This window comes from Staurois parvus, unplaced genomic scaffold, assembly GCF_062004578.1.
Source record: "Staurois parvus isolate SC_StPar_1 unplaced genomic scaffold, SC_StPar_1.0 ptg000324l, whole genome shotgun sequence".
Lineage (NCBI taxonomy): Eukaryota > Metazoa > Chordata > Amphibia > Anura > Ranidae > Staurois > Staurois parvus.
In genome coordinates, this window is record NW_028318120.1 from 1,702,385 (window position 1) to 1,715,750 (window position 13,366).

The 13,366-nt window shown below is 43.7% G+C and overlaps 1 protein-coding gene across 1 annotated transcript in view; it reads left to right on the forward strand.

Annotated features, from left to right (window-relative positions):
• The first annotated feature begins 1,903 nt into the window (after window positions 1-1,903).
• The window catches only part of AKAP17A (A-kinase anchoring protein 17A), a 36,171-nt gene continuing 24,708 nt past the window's right edge, over window positions 1,904-13,366 (forward strand). The window contains exon 1 of the mRNA XM_089683846.1: window positions 1,904-2,045. The gene's annotated coding sequence lies outside the window, so the exon portion shown is untranslated. The remainder of the gene's footprint in view (window positions 2,046-13,366) is intronic.

A 13,366-nucleotide genomic window follows, 5' to 3' on the forward strand; every position in this document is an offset into this window, starting at 1 on the left:
GGCACTGATCATCAGGGCACTGATGATCAGTGCCCAGCAGTGCCTCCCACCAGTGCCCATCAGTTCTGCCCAGCAGTGCCGCCTATGAATGCCACCATTGCTGCATATCAGTGCATCCTCATCAATGTCCACTAGTGCCACCTCATCAGTGCAGCCTATCAGTTCCCATCAGTGCTGCCTATCTGTGCTACCCATCAATGCCCATCAGTCCTGCCTATCAGTGCCCATCAGTGCTGCCTATCAGTGCAGCCTCATCAACGCACATCAGTGAAGGAGAAAAATTACCTGTTTGCCACATTTTCTGATAGAAACAAAGAAAACTTTTTTTATCAAATTTTTTTCTCTTTTTTTGTTTATAGTGCAAAAAATAAAACACCCAGAGGCGAATAAATGCCACCAAAAAAAAGCTCTATTTGTGTGAAAAAAATGATAAAAATTTAATATGGATACAGTGTTGCATGACTGTGTAATTGTCAAAGTGTGAGAGCGCTAAAAGCTGAAAATTGGCCTGGGCACGAAGGGGGTAAAAGTGCCCGATAAGCAAGTGTTAAAGTGTATTTTTTCCCCCAAAATTTGCATTTTAAAAACTGCTATGCAAATACTGTGTGACATAAGAACATGCAACACCCACCATTTTATTCTTTAGGGCCTCTGCTTAACCATTTCCCGTCCAGCCCATGTATATACTGTAAATGGCCAGACAGGAGCAGTGCAGGATCGGGTTGCCGTTCATAAATTGCGCCCACCATTTTAGCCCGTGCACACCCCCTGGGAGTGCCCGGCACCGCAATCTGGTGCCCGCTGTGTCCGGAGGACATTGCTGTGTGGGACCTCTGTGTGAAGTCCCAATCATGTGATCACTGATTAGCCAATCAGTGATCACATGCAGAGTAGTAAACAAGATGTCACTTGTGACATCATTGCTTACTACTTGTGAATTCTGTGAATGATCACAGAGGTCACATGGTACAAGGCTATTCACAACAGCCATGTACCATGTGACAAGCTGTGACCAATCACAGCTCTCACAGTATTTCTCAATGGCTGAAAGAATGCAGCCAGAGAGGAGAAATGATTGCTTTTACAGCCTTTATGGGTGTAAAAAGCAATCAGTGTAAAAAAAAAGTGACAGTGACAGTATGTTAAAAAAAAACAAATAATAATATAAAAAAAATAAAAATGTAAAAATGTTTTTGAAAAATTGTAATTTTTGGTTATAAATTAATTTGGGTAATTTTTGTTTTTACTAAAAAGATAACTGAATACATTTTGGCCAAGATCTATAAATAAAGATGATTTATTTTAAAAAAATTTATAAGAAAAACACTTTTTTCAAACTTTTTGGACTTTTTCATTTATATAGCAAAAAAAAAAAAAAATCCCAGTGGTGAATAAATACCACCCAAATAAAGCTTTAACTGTCTCAAAAAAATGCTAAAAAATTCATATGGGTACAGTGTTGCATGACCGCGCAGTTGTCATCCAAAGTGTGATAGCGCTGAAAGCTGAAAATTGGCCTGGACAAGAAGGGGGGTAAATGTTTATGACCGGCAACCAGATCCTGCACTGCTTCCGTCCGGCCGTTTATATACATGGGCCAGAAGAGAAGTGGTTAAAGATATATAACGTTTGCCAGTTCTAAGTAGTTTTCTAGCAACTAAAACGTTTCTTTACATGAGGGAAGAGTTAAAAACTTCTAGAAGATTTTACTTTTAATGCAAATCTGAAAGCACAGTATCGGAAACACACTGAACTACGTGTAAAATATATAAAGCACTAGTTCAAGTTCAAACAGCGTAGCCCACAATCAAAATGGAGAAGAGGCTTTCAGCGCGTACATGACGTAAGCACGCCTAGTGGTCCGCATGCGTTCTGCCCGCTCTATGCTCCCTCTCTATCGCCCTGGAAACTGTGGCGTACTACGGCTACATCGGAAGTGTTGATGAGAGCTTTGGTCCCACCCCTTTCCCCACAATGCACAGCGGCTCGTTGTTCTTCCTTGATGGATGTATGAGCGGCGTCTGCATAGCGGGCTGAAAGAGGAGGTAGGTATGTAGTGGGAGCGGATGGTGGTCGGATTGTGCTTTACAAATGATCATATCAGGTGAATGCAGGGGATCTGTCTGCATTGTAAGTTGTGCAGAACTTGTGTAGCTGTCTGCAGGGATCCCTCACATTCTCAGGTGACCCTTTCCTCCAGAGATGGAGTGTGCTTTGTACGGGGTTTTCCCTGGAATCCTTTCCCTTCATTAACGTTCCTGGATTTAAATCTAGATCAGTGTTCAGGTAGGGCTCACTCACACCAGGGCTCACTCACACCAGGGCTCACTCACACCAGGGCTCTTCATCTGAGCAGGCGGAATGTGAAGGACCCTAGAGATACAGTCAGAAAATAAAGTATAGGTGCTTGGAGGAGTCCCTGCCACCTCCTGAATTATAAACACCCAAAATGCCATGAAAACCTGCTTAAGCCTAGGGTCATATGAACCGCACGAGAATGCGCAACTAATCGCAGCAAAGTAATGCATGCACACGTTTTAGAAACGCACTGCAACCGATTTGCATGGTCATTTTGTAACTGCAATACGATGCAGGCAAATGCACTATGATTGCGACCTGCGTTTGGGCTCTCGTTTAATATTGCACTGATACTTGCTGCGGATCTCAAAGGTAGTGCAATGTGAACGCAGAGTGGGAATCCCACATGGGTTTCCCGCACCTCGTTTTAGTGTGAACCAGGGCTAAGACTCAACTCCAAGATATCCAATGTCTTATACATCTAGGCTGTCCAGCCAAACCATTCATGTAGTATAAAATACCATATTTTCCGGCGTATAAGGCGACTGGGTGTATAAGACGACCCCCTAATTTTCCAGTTAAACATAGGTTTTGGGCTATACTCACCGTATAAGACTACCCCCCTTCCGAGGCAACACCATTTAAAAACATCAGATTTTTTAATTGAAATGGTTATGACTTACCGGTACTTAAAATCCTCATGTTCATCCTCTGACATCATAAGTTCATGAATGACATCTTGTGATACATTTGTAAGACAGTCATCATATGGATCAAATTCCAAATCAGATGGTTACCGCTCGCTGGATGTGCGGTAATACGGTAGCTTTGGCTACATACAGTATATATACAGCCCGCTGGATGTGCAGTAATGTACATACAGTATACCGTGCTAAGCCAAGCTGGCTCAAAACAAATGTCCCTATGACAGATTATTCTGTCAGCCCGCTGGATGTGTGGTATATACAGTATACTGAGCCAAGCTGTTTCAAAACGTACCGGTATGTTGTGACATCATCAGCCCACCTCTCTGACTCAGCCAATCCGAGCAGGCTTTGTATTCATTAGTAGAATACATCCCTCGCCGTGATTGGCCCAGTGTATACTGTATGTAGCCGCAGCTACCGTACATACACGCATCCAGCGGGCTGATTACAGTAGGGACGTATGTTTTGAAACTGCTTGGCTCAGCGCAGTATACTGTATATACCGCACATCCGGCGGGCTGACAGATTAATCTGTCATAGGGACATTTGTTTTGAGCCAACTTGGCTCAGCACGGTATATTATATGTACAGTATTACCACACATCCAGCCAGCTTGACCCAAACAAACTCAAGGTTCACATTTTATACCCCGCGTATAAGACGACCCCCAATTTTTGGGGTATATTTTTAAGTATAAAAAGTCGTCTTATACGCCAGAAAATACTGTGTATATATATATATAAATATACACTGATCAAAAAAATTAAAGGAACACTCTGAAAACACATCCGATCTCAATGCGGAAAAATATGCTGGATGTCTATACTGATCTGGACTGGGTAATGTGTTAGTAAAGGAAGGATGCCCCATCATTTGATGGAAATGAAAATTATCTACCTACAGAGGACTGAATTTAAAGACCCCCCCCCCCCCCCCCGAAAATCAAAGTGAAAAAATGATGCAGCAGGCTAGTCCATTTTGCTGAAATTTCATTGCAGCAACTCAAAATGGTACTCAGTAGCTTGTATGGCCCCCACGTACTTGTATGCATGCCTGACAATGGGAATGCTCCTAATGAGATGACTGAAGGTATCCTGGGGTATTTCCTCCCAGATCTGGACCAGGGCATCACTGTGCTCCTAGACAGTCTGAGGTGCAACCTGGCAGCGTTGGATGGACCGAAACATGATATCCCAGAGGTGATCTATTGGATTTAGGTCAGGCGAGCGTGGGGGCCATTCAATGGTGTCAATTCCTTCATCCTCCAGGAACTGCCTCTCAAGAGGCCAGGCAGTGTTGTGCACCAGAAGGAACCCAGGACCCACTGCACCAGCATAGGGTCTGACAATAGGTCCAAGGATTTCATCCCAATACCTAATGGCAGTCAGGGTGTCATTGTCTAGCCTGTAGAGGGCTTCTTCAGACCCTTTCGCATCTGTCACATGTACTCAGGGTGAACCCGCTCTCGTCTGTGAAAAGCACAAGGCACCAGTGGCGGACCTGCCGATTCTTGTGTTGAATGGCAAATGCCAATTGAGCTCTATGGTGCCAGGCAGTGAGCACAGGGCCCACTAGAGGACTTCGGGTCCTCAGGCTACCCTCTTGAAGTCTGTTTCTGATTGTGTGGTCAGAGACATTCACACCAGTGGCCTGCTGGAGGTCATTTTGTAGGGCTCTGGCAATTCTCATCCTGTTCCTCCTTGCAGATACCTGTCCTGCTGATGGTTTAAGGACCTTCTATAGCCCTGTCCAGCTCTCCTGGAATCTCCTCCATGCTCTTGAAACTGTGCTGGGAGACACAGCAAACCTTCTGGCAATGGCACGTATTGATGCGCCATCCTGGAGGAGTTGGACTGCCTGTGCAACCTCTATAGGGTCCAGGTATCGCCTCATGCTACCAGGAGTGACACTGATTGTAGCCAAATGCCAAACTAGTGAAAAACAGTCATAAATGATGAGTAGGGAAAAAAATGTCAGTGGCCTCTACCTGTAAAACCATTCCTGTCTTGGGGGTCATCAGAGTGTTTCCCATCTAGTGCACCTGTTGTTAATTTAATTAACACCAAAGCAGCTGAAACTGATTAACAACTCCCTCTGCTACTTAACTGACCAGATCAATATCCCAGGAGTTTAATTAACTTGATGCTATACTCTGATTAAAAAGTGTTCCTTTAATTTTTTTGAGCAGTGTACATTTTTAGGGGTGTGGAAATTTTTGAATAAACTACTTTCCCAAGGGACTAAATCAGGGTCCGAATCTACTTGTCCCGAATAAAAATAATAATTTTAACCAAGGCCGTATTTAAATCTGAGGTGCTTTTAGGAATGTCTGGGGCTTTTATGAATAAAAGGCTTTGTGGTGACTAAAACTTTTAATGTTTTTAACATTGCGCTGTTTATCTCCTCCTCACCTCCCTTCCTGTCTCCAGCACCACACCTGGGGACCAGCAGAGAGGGGAGAGACCTTGCAGTGTGTTGAGCACCACTTGGGTGATCTGCAGGAAAGGGTAGTGTCTCTCTTAACGCTCAGCAAAAGCGTATCTGCTGAGCGTGTAAATGAGGCACTGGCCCCAATGAGGAACAAAAAAACTTTATTCCTTCAGGTTATCCTTGTACATGAAAGTACTTGAGTGCTCAGTACAAGTGCATGCTGTGCAGCCAAATCAAGCTCTGGTGTCCAAGCTCTACATGCCCCAGGCGTTGGTCAATATAAATTGCTCATCCCTGATTTTATTGAAAATCGCAAAGAAACAACACAATGCCTAAAATATTTAGGCCAAAATGTTCATAGAAAACAAAAAACACAATGACCAGTGATGTTCAATTAAGCAGTGGAAAGTTTGGGGATTTCTTGATGCCAAGGTCATGTAGACAAATAAAGATTGCAACCACAACTGCAAGAAGAATTGTTTGGGATTCAAAGAAAACCCCACAGGTAACCTCAGAAAAAATACAAGCTGCTTTGGAAAAAGACGGTGTGTTTGTTTCAAGGAGCACAATACGACAATACTTGGGAAAAAAAAGAGCTGTATGGTCGAGTTACCAGAAAAAAAGCCTTTACTGACCAATGCCACAAAAAAGCCTGGTGAGGTGTGTCAAGCTTATTGTAACTGGGATTTTTTTGTGGCATTGGCACAGTAAAGGCTTCTTTCTGGCAATTCCACCATGCAGCTCATTTTTGTTTAAGTATTGTCATCCTGTGCTTCTTGAAATTTGACCACATGCCCTTTGTTCTCAGTTCCCTAGGGGGGCATAGAGTGGTGGGTGTGGAGACTGCAGAAGAGGCGCATCAGCAGGAGGCAGAGAAACAGCAGTATACTGATCTCCCCACTGAAGAGATGTACAGAGCACATGGCAGCAGAAGCCTGACAGGAAGACTGTGCTCCCAAGTGGAATGCAAAGAAGAAAACTGACCATGCTGGGATAGCTGTGTTCTCGTGCATGGTCAGTTTGAAATAGGAAAGCAAGTGGACTGGCAGGATCACCAGGTATTTTATTTTACACAAAGGAAGCAATACAAAGAGAACAGGATACCTTTCCACATGATAAGGAAACATGGTAACATAGAAAAATAGGAGGAAAATGAAATGTTGGGGTTGCATATGGAAAAAAAATTAGCAGAGTTTAATTCCTCTTTAATGATCACCTGCTACATATATGTAAAATAAAGAATGGCAATGAGCACACAGGGAGGAATATTCAGGAACAGCTGCTAGCACAAAAGGACAACCCACTATATCCTCAGGAACAATTGATAAGAAAAGAGTGCAGCGCTATTAAAAATGATATATGAGTAGTGGTCCACCGAAATGGAAATTCTGGTGCCGAAAATTCAAAATGCACTTGGCCGAAAACCGAAATGCGCAGTTTTTAAAAATGAATATATATTTTTTTGGAAAATACACTTTGATTAAAAACAAAATTTATACCCCATTGTTTTGTATAATATATAAGAGGATGTTACGGCGAGTAAATAGATACCCAACATGTCACACTTTAAAATTGAGCACACTCGTGGAATGGCATGAAACTGCGGTACTTAAAAATCTCCATGGGTGATGCTTTAAAAATTTCTACAGGTTAGCAGTGTAGAGTTACAGAGGAGGTCTAGTGCGACAATTATTGCTCTTGCTCCGACATTCGTGGCGATACCTCACGTGTGTGGTTTGAACATCATTTACATATGTAGGTATGGCCTACGTATGCGTTCACCACTATGGGGGGACAGGAGCACTGTAAACTTAATGTTTTTTTTTTTTTCTTTTTTTTTTTTGCATTGTTCCTTTTAAAAAAAAATTGTAATTACTTTTATTCTTATCACAAGAAATGCATGCATCCCTTGTGATAGGAATAATTAGTGACAGGTCCTCATTATGGAGAGATATGGGGGTCAATAAGACCCCACATCTCCCCTCTGCAATGTAAAGCATTGGATCAAAAAAGCATTGATCTAGTGATTTAAAAAAAATGGCTGGAACCGGAAGTGACCACTCAGGTCCTCCAAGGGCATAGGAATGTGTGGCAGCCATCTTTCCTTCACCCAACTCTATGCCCAGTGCCGGGATTGACTGTTTCTCAGGTAAGACTGAATTACCGAGCGAGGGGCGGGCAGTTTTGAGGGGCGGGGTTTTTTCGGCACCTGTATCAGTGCTTTTTTTTTCATTGCGGCCGACAGCCGAAAGGGGTGTTTTTGGCCAAAATGTTTCGGCCACCAGAATTTCAGTGCATCCCTACATATGACAGTTAAATAATTCTCAACACTCTAGCGTTCTTATAAAAAAATTAATAAATGGTGACTTGAGTGAACAATCAAAAAAATTATATATGATAATGGTGAAGCGCTGTATTCCGGCGCTATGGTGACAAATATAGAAGTATAAGTGAATGAGCAAATATAGTGTACACAATGCAGCACAATGGTGACAAATGTATCTGTATCGTGACTGCAGTAAACAAATCAACAAATGTTGTAAATCAGAGCAAATTCAAAGTGAACAATAAACAAATATATCAAAAAAGTCCAAAAGATGATCGTGACATCAAGTGTTAGGTGAATCCATGACAAGTTCTTCCTTCTGATGCACTCACCAGAAGGGCATATTGAATGCGCATTAAAAGCAGTAGTAGCAAACTCCTCCAGCAGGTCAGCCTTATCCACTGTCAGGCACAGGTAAAGGGAATACACAGCTGTCATGCACCAGAAATGGGAGACCCCTCCAACAGATCGCTCTATCCTCAGCATAAACATAGCCCCACCTTGAAGGGAACAGCTCACAAATAGAGCCCAGAGAGAGAAAGCGCTTATGGTGCAGTATTTTTATTAGAAATGTAAAAGCATCCACGTGGAGCAAACAGGTGAATCCACTTACAAAGATGGCTGCTAGACCATCGTATGGACACGGCGGTGTGACGTCAGCACGCAGGCTCCTCCAATGCCACGTCGTGTATATATACATGAAAGTAGAAACAATATGTTAAACAATTGGAGCCTCCCCACCCCCATATACGCAGACATTTTGCTTCGGTTTTTGGCCATATGCATTCTGAATTTTCCATATCGGTTTTGGCACCAGAATTTTCATTTCGGAGCACCACTAATCAATACGCTGCTGAGAAGGTTGCTGTGCTTGCAGCACGATCCCAGCACACCCAGACGTCCTCTAAGATCCCAAGAGATTTAGAGCTTTCTTAGCTGATGTACCTAAGGATTTGGAGCCCCTTCTTACTTGGCCAGATGAAAGTATTATTGATGACATACCTGACCAGTCTGAGGATTGAACTGCACTCCCTGTTCAGCGTCGTAAAGCTGTTTGTGATGAGGATTTTGTCCACATTAGACATGAGAGCGTGACTGCGGATTACAGTCACCTGGAATTATAACACATGATTGACATTTGTAAACAGAGACCAGGGGAGCTCCTGGATGCCTAGGCTGTCCGTTTATATGATGGAGGGGCAGCTGGTGTCCTGTTAGACATAACTCCTCTAAATTTGCTTCAATTACTACAGAGCCAGTAGTGCAGCGGCCAATTAGAGAGGGTCCTGAACAGGCAGATCAGGTAGCCTTTTAAGCATAGTAAATAGGGGTCTTTGTCACTGCTTCCCTGCACAAATTAACTGGCCTATTAATGATAAGCCCTCTCAAGGCTTATCTGATGCTTTTAGGCAGATGAAATATGAGACTGCTAGACCAGCTATAGCAGTTGGCCGGTTGCCAGATTTAATGATATGCCTGTTAACCCCTCAAGTACAGACGTTGGTGATTAAATATACCCCTGCTCCTTATAAACAGGTTGTGCTGACCCTGCCGGTAAACATGACAGGTCAGCCATTAAGGGTGGTTGCTGACTCCTTGCAGTTAGGAGAGTTGGGGGAATGATCTGAAGGAGGGGTACTGCGTGCCCCACGGCATTCTCAATTTTTCAGACCACAGGCTAATTAGCCTCTGAGGCATAGTGAAGGGAAATCCATGCCATGCTGTGGTGAGCTGTTCTCTGCACTGATCAGAGCTGTTGTACCCAGAGAACAGATGGCATGGACACAGAAAAACTTTATGCTCTGTATAGAAAGAGGGGATTGCACAAGATAACAGGTGAATAATATGAGACAGAAACCAGACCTTGTGTTCCCATCAGCCCAACCCATGGATTTGTCCCCACTCAAACCACCACCTTTTGGGGACACGGGTCGCTAATCCCACTTTGCCCCCAGCCCCCCCCATGATGGCCAAGCCCCGCATGTCCCAAGTTTTCAGCAAGTAAATTCAGTAGATCCCCCCATTAATGCTGAAACCCGCCCCCATGTGAAATTAACTATCCGCTGTCGGAAGGGTAATATTCAGACAGGGCACTTGTGGATATGGGAGCGGAGGCCACATTCATTTATGGAGACCCTAGAAAGCACAGGGCAATCCCAGCAGTAGTCACAGGACTAGGAGGGAAAGAGGTGAAAGCAGTTAGTACTAAGGTAGAATTAGGGATAAGAAAGACCCCTTGTAAGAAGTACAGAGTTTTGATTGTGCAAATCAAGGAATACATTATTGGGATGGACATCCTGAGAGGTATGACCTTGCATTTGACAGATGGCACTTATGCATGTGGAGTTCACAAAGCTGAAGTCAGATTAGGGGAAGCTAAGGACATACTGGTAGGCACATTGCAAATGCCACCAGTAGTATTGCCTCCCCCCCCCCCCCCCCCGCAACACAAAAGGTGTATACAAAACAGTATCGCATACCTGGGGGACATCAGGAGATTACTCAAACAATTCAGGGCTCTTCAAAGCAGGAGTTTTAAAGACAATCACCTCTGCATGGAATTCAGCCGTCTGGCCATTGTATAAACTGGACGGTACTTATTGCATGACCGTGGACTACCGGGCACTCAACAAGTTGACTCCACCATTGACAGCAGCGGTCCCTGATGTGGTCACAATCATAGAAATATATACAAAGACATTCTGGTGTTTGGTATGGGGCCTTAGATCTGGCCCAGGCCTTTTTCACCATTCCTATAGCTGAAGAGAGCAAGGAACAATTCAGTTTTACCTGGAATGGCAGACAGTTTACCTTTACCAGGTTACCCCAGGGCTATGTACATTCTCTCACTATCTGCCACCGACTGACAGCAGAACATCTGGCGGAGCTAACCCTCCCTCCAGCTCAACAGATACATTACATAGATGACATTCTCATTTAAGGCTCCGATGAGCAGGGGGTAGCATACACTTTAGCCATGGTAGTTGACCATATGAAACAAAAAGGGTGGGAGATTAGCCCAGATAAGATACAAGGCCCCCACAAACAGTTAAGTTTCTGGGTATCCAATGGCACTGTAGAAACAGAGAAATACCCCCCAAAGCTAGACAGAAAATACTAGATTTCAAAGAGCGGCAAAATAGGACTGAAGTCCAAAGACTCTTTGAATTTTGGAGACAACACATCCCTCATTTAGGCCAGGTTTTAGCTCCCCTATATCAGGTTACCCATAAAAAGAAGGCATTTGATTGGGGTAGGGAACAACAGTTGGCTTTTGAAATATCCAAACAGTAGTGCTTGAGGCCCTAGCAACCCCTTTAGATAATCCACATCAGCAAGTGAAATCACCTGTGAAATGGGGTAAGCCTTTAGGTGAACTCCCACCTAAGGAGCAGCAACATGCTTGGTTCACTGATGGCTCTGCTAAATCTAAAGGAGCAGAACGCTACTGGAAAGCTGTGACCTATAGGCGTGTTAACAAGCATTTTTTGCAGGAAGAAGGGAAAGGTAAGAGCAGCCAATATGCAGTGTATTTAACCATTGCCAAAGAAATGCCTGGTCAATGTCACCTGTATACAGACTCCTGGTCAGTGGCTAACGGCCTAGTCATATGGATTCCCATGTGAGCTGGGTAGGATTTTATGATTCACTCTAAAGAAGTGTGGGGAAAGGAATTGTGGCAGCAGATTTGGAACTTGGCATCCCTAGGCACCATCACGGTACATCGTGTAGATGCCCATTGTGGGACTGACTCATTAGAACATCTGTTTAATTCCATAGCTGACCAAAGGGCCAAAGTGGCTGAAGTGGCCGCCCCCAGATTGGTGTGGGGGATTTATACACAAAAATGGATCATTTTCTTAATGTGCTAGAAGAAGCTTTCAATGCCACAGGTGAGGCAATTTCCGCAGTTTCAGCTGAATAAGAACAAATGCATCTGGTGGTACTTCAGAACCGGATGGCTCTGGACTACCTCCTGGCGGCCCAAGGTGGTGTTTGCCATGTAGTAGGAGATGCCTGTTGTTCTTTTTTTAAAGGATGGGACTGGATGAATCTTCCATGAAGTTGAAAGGTTGGAGAAGGTTCAAGCCCGTCTCAAGCCTATTAATGACACCCCCTGGGATATAGCAGGAAGTATCTCAGACTTCTTTAAGGATTTTGACTGGACTTTGGGATTGGGAGGAATGTTCAGTGAGCTGGTCGGAACCTTACTTAAGTGGGCTATTATTATTGAGGGTTGTTTATTGGCTTTGATAATAGCATGGAAGCTGGGCTGGTATTTGATAGCGTAATGCCGGAAGACCCTGGAAACCAATGGACCAATGCCAAGGGGTGGAATGTACTGCCTAGGAAATGTGCTGGCCTTGGGCCCTTGGTTTCCCCGGGGATTTTTCCAGTAAAGCATCGCTGCCCATATGCCAGAAGCATGGGGAATGACATATCGTCATTCTCTAGGCTAAGCGAAACTTAGAGTCAAAAGATATAGCTAGATTTAGGCCACTTGTATGAGATAAGACTTGTTTGTGCTGTTAGAAATGTTTAGAAAAGTCTGTTCCTTTATATAGCCCCCGGCTGGTGGGCTTATTGCCATAAGGTTTAAACATCTTGGACTTGGAGAAAACTTAGATGGCAGTATGTAGATAAGAGTTTGATCATGTGTTTATTAGGCCTGCTAGATGGCATGATAGTGATAAGTGACTGGGTGTGACTCTGCAACCTCACAGAACCTTTCAGTGTTCTCTGAAAAAGAGCATGTTGGAGCAGGTGAGGTGCCGCCCAATCTGGGATTGTGGCCAGAGGCACTGAGCGGGGATATTTAGGAGAGGCCTGGAGACTATGGGATCAGAAGCCATTTCACGCCTGAGGGGACACTCTGACGCTGGAATTTTTGCCAAAGCTGCATGGACTCATCGGCCGGTCGTGCTTCGGGCTTCTCCACAATCTCCTATGCACTGTGGTTCAATGAGGTCTCTTCCTTTCCTTCTTCCCGTAGCTTTGGTAATGTATTAACTCTATGCTGTGATGCTGTCAAAAGATGTGTTTATTTCATGCTGTAATACTCACATTACTATTGCTGTGTGTTATTATGCAGATTGTGATGACCATAAGAAATATACCCCTGTGTGTTGTGTGATAATAAAAGTGGGGGTTTTGACAGTGCAAGAACACTGCAGTTCAATTCTGTTATTTCTTGGGGTGCTGAGTGAATGCTGCATGATGTGCCAGGCCAGTTTTACACTTGATAGTGTGTCCCTCACAAGCTCAGAAACTATGGTGTGAATACTGGTTTTGATCGTACCTGTGCAGTGTGCGACTTGCTCTTGATCTTTGTGTCCAGCCTTGCATTACCATATACATTCCACTGGGGATTTTTACATTTACTTCCTGTCCTCTAGACACAACAGGCAGTAAGGGGAAATCCTCTTTTAGATAGTTTTCACTGAAATTGGTGTCCCCATTGGAATATTCCCTTTAAAATTTTTGTTCTGATATTAACTTAACATTTTGCATTTTCCATTTTTTCCAGACCTGATGACAATGGTAAAATCAGTATACAGTGTAGGATATGATTTAAATTATGTGCTAAAGTTTTTTGTTATTTATC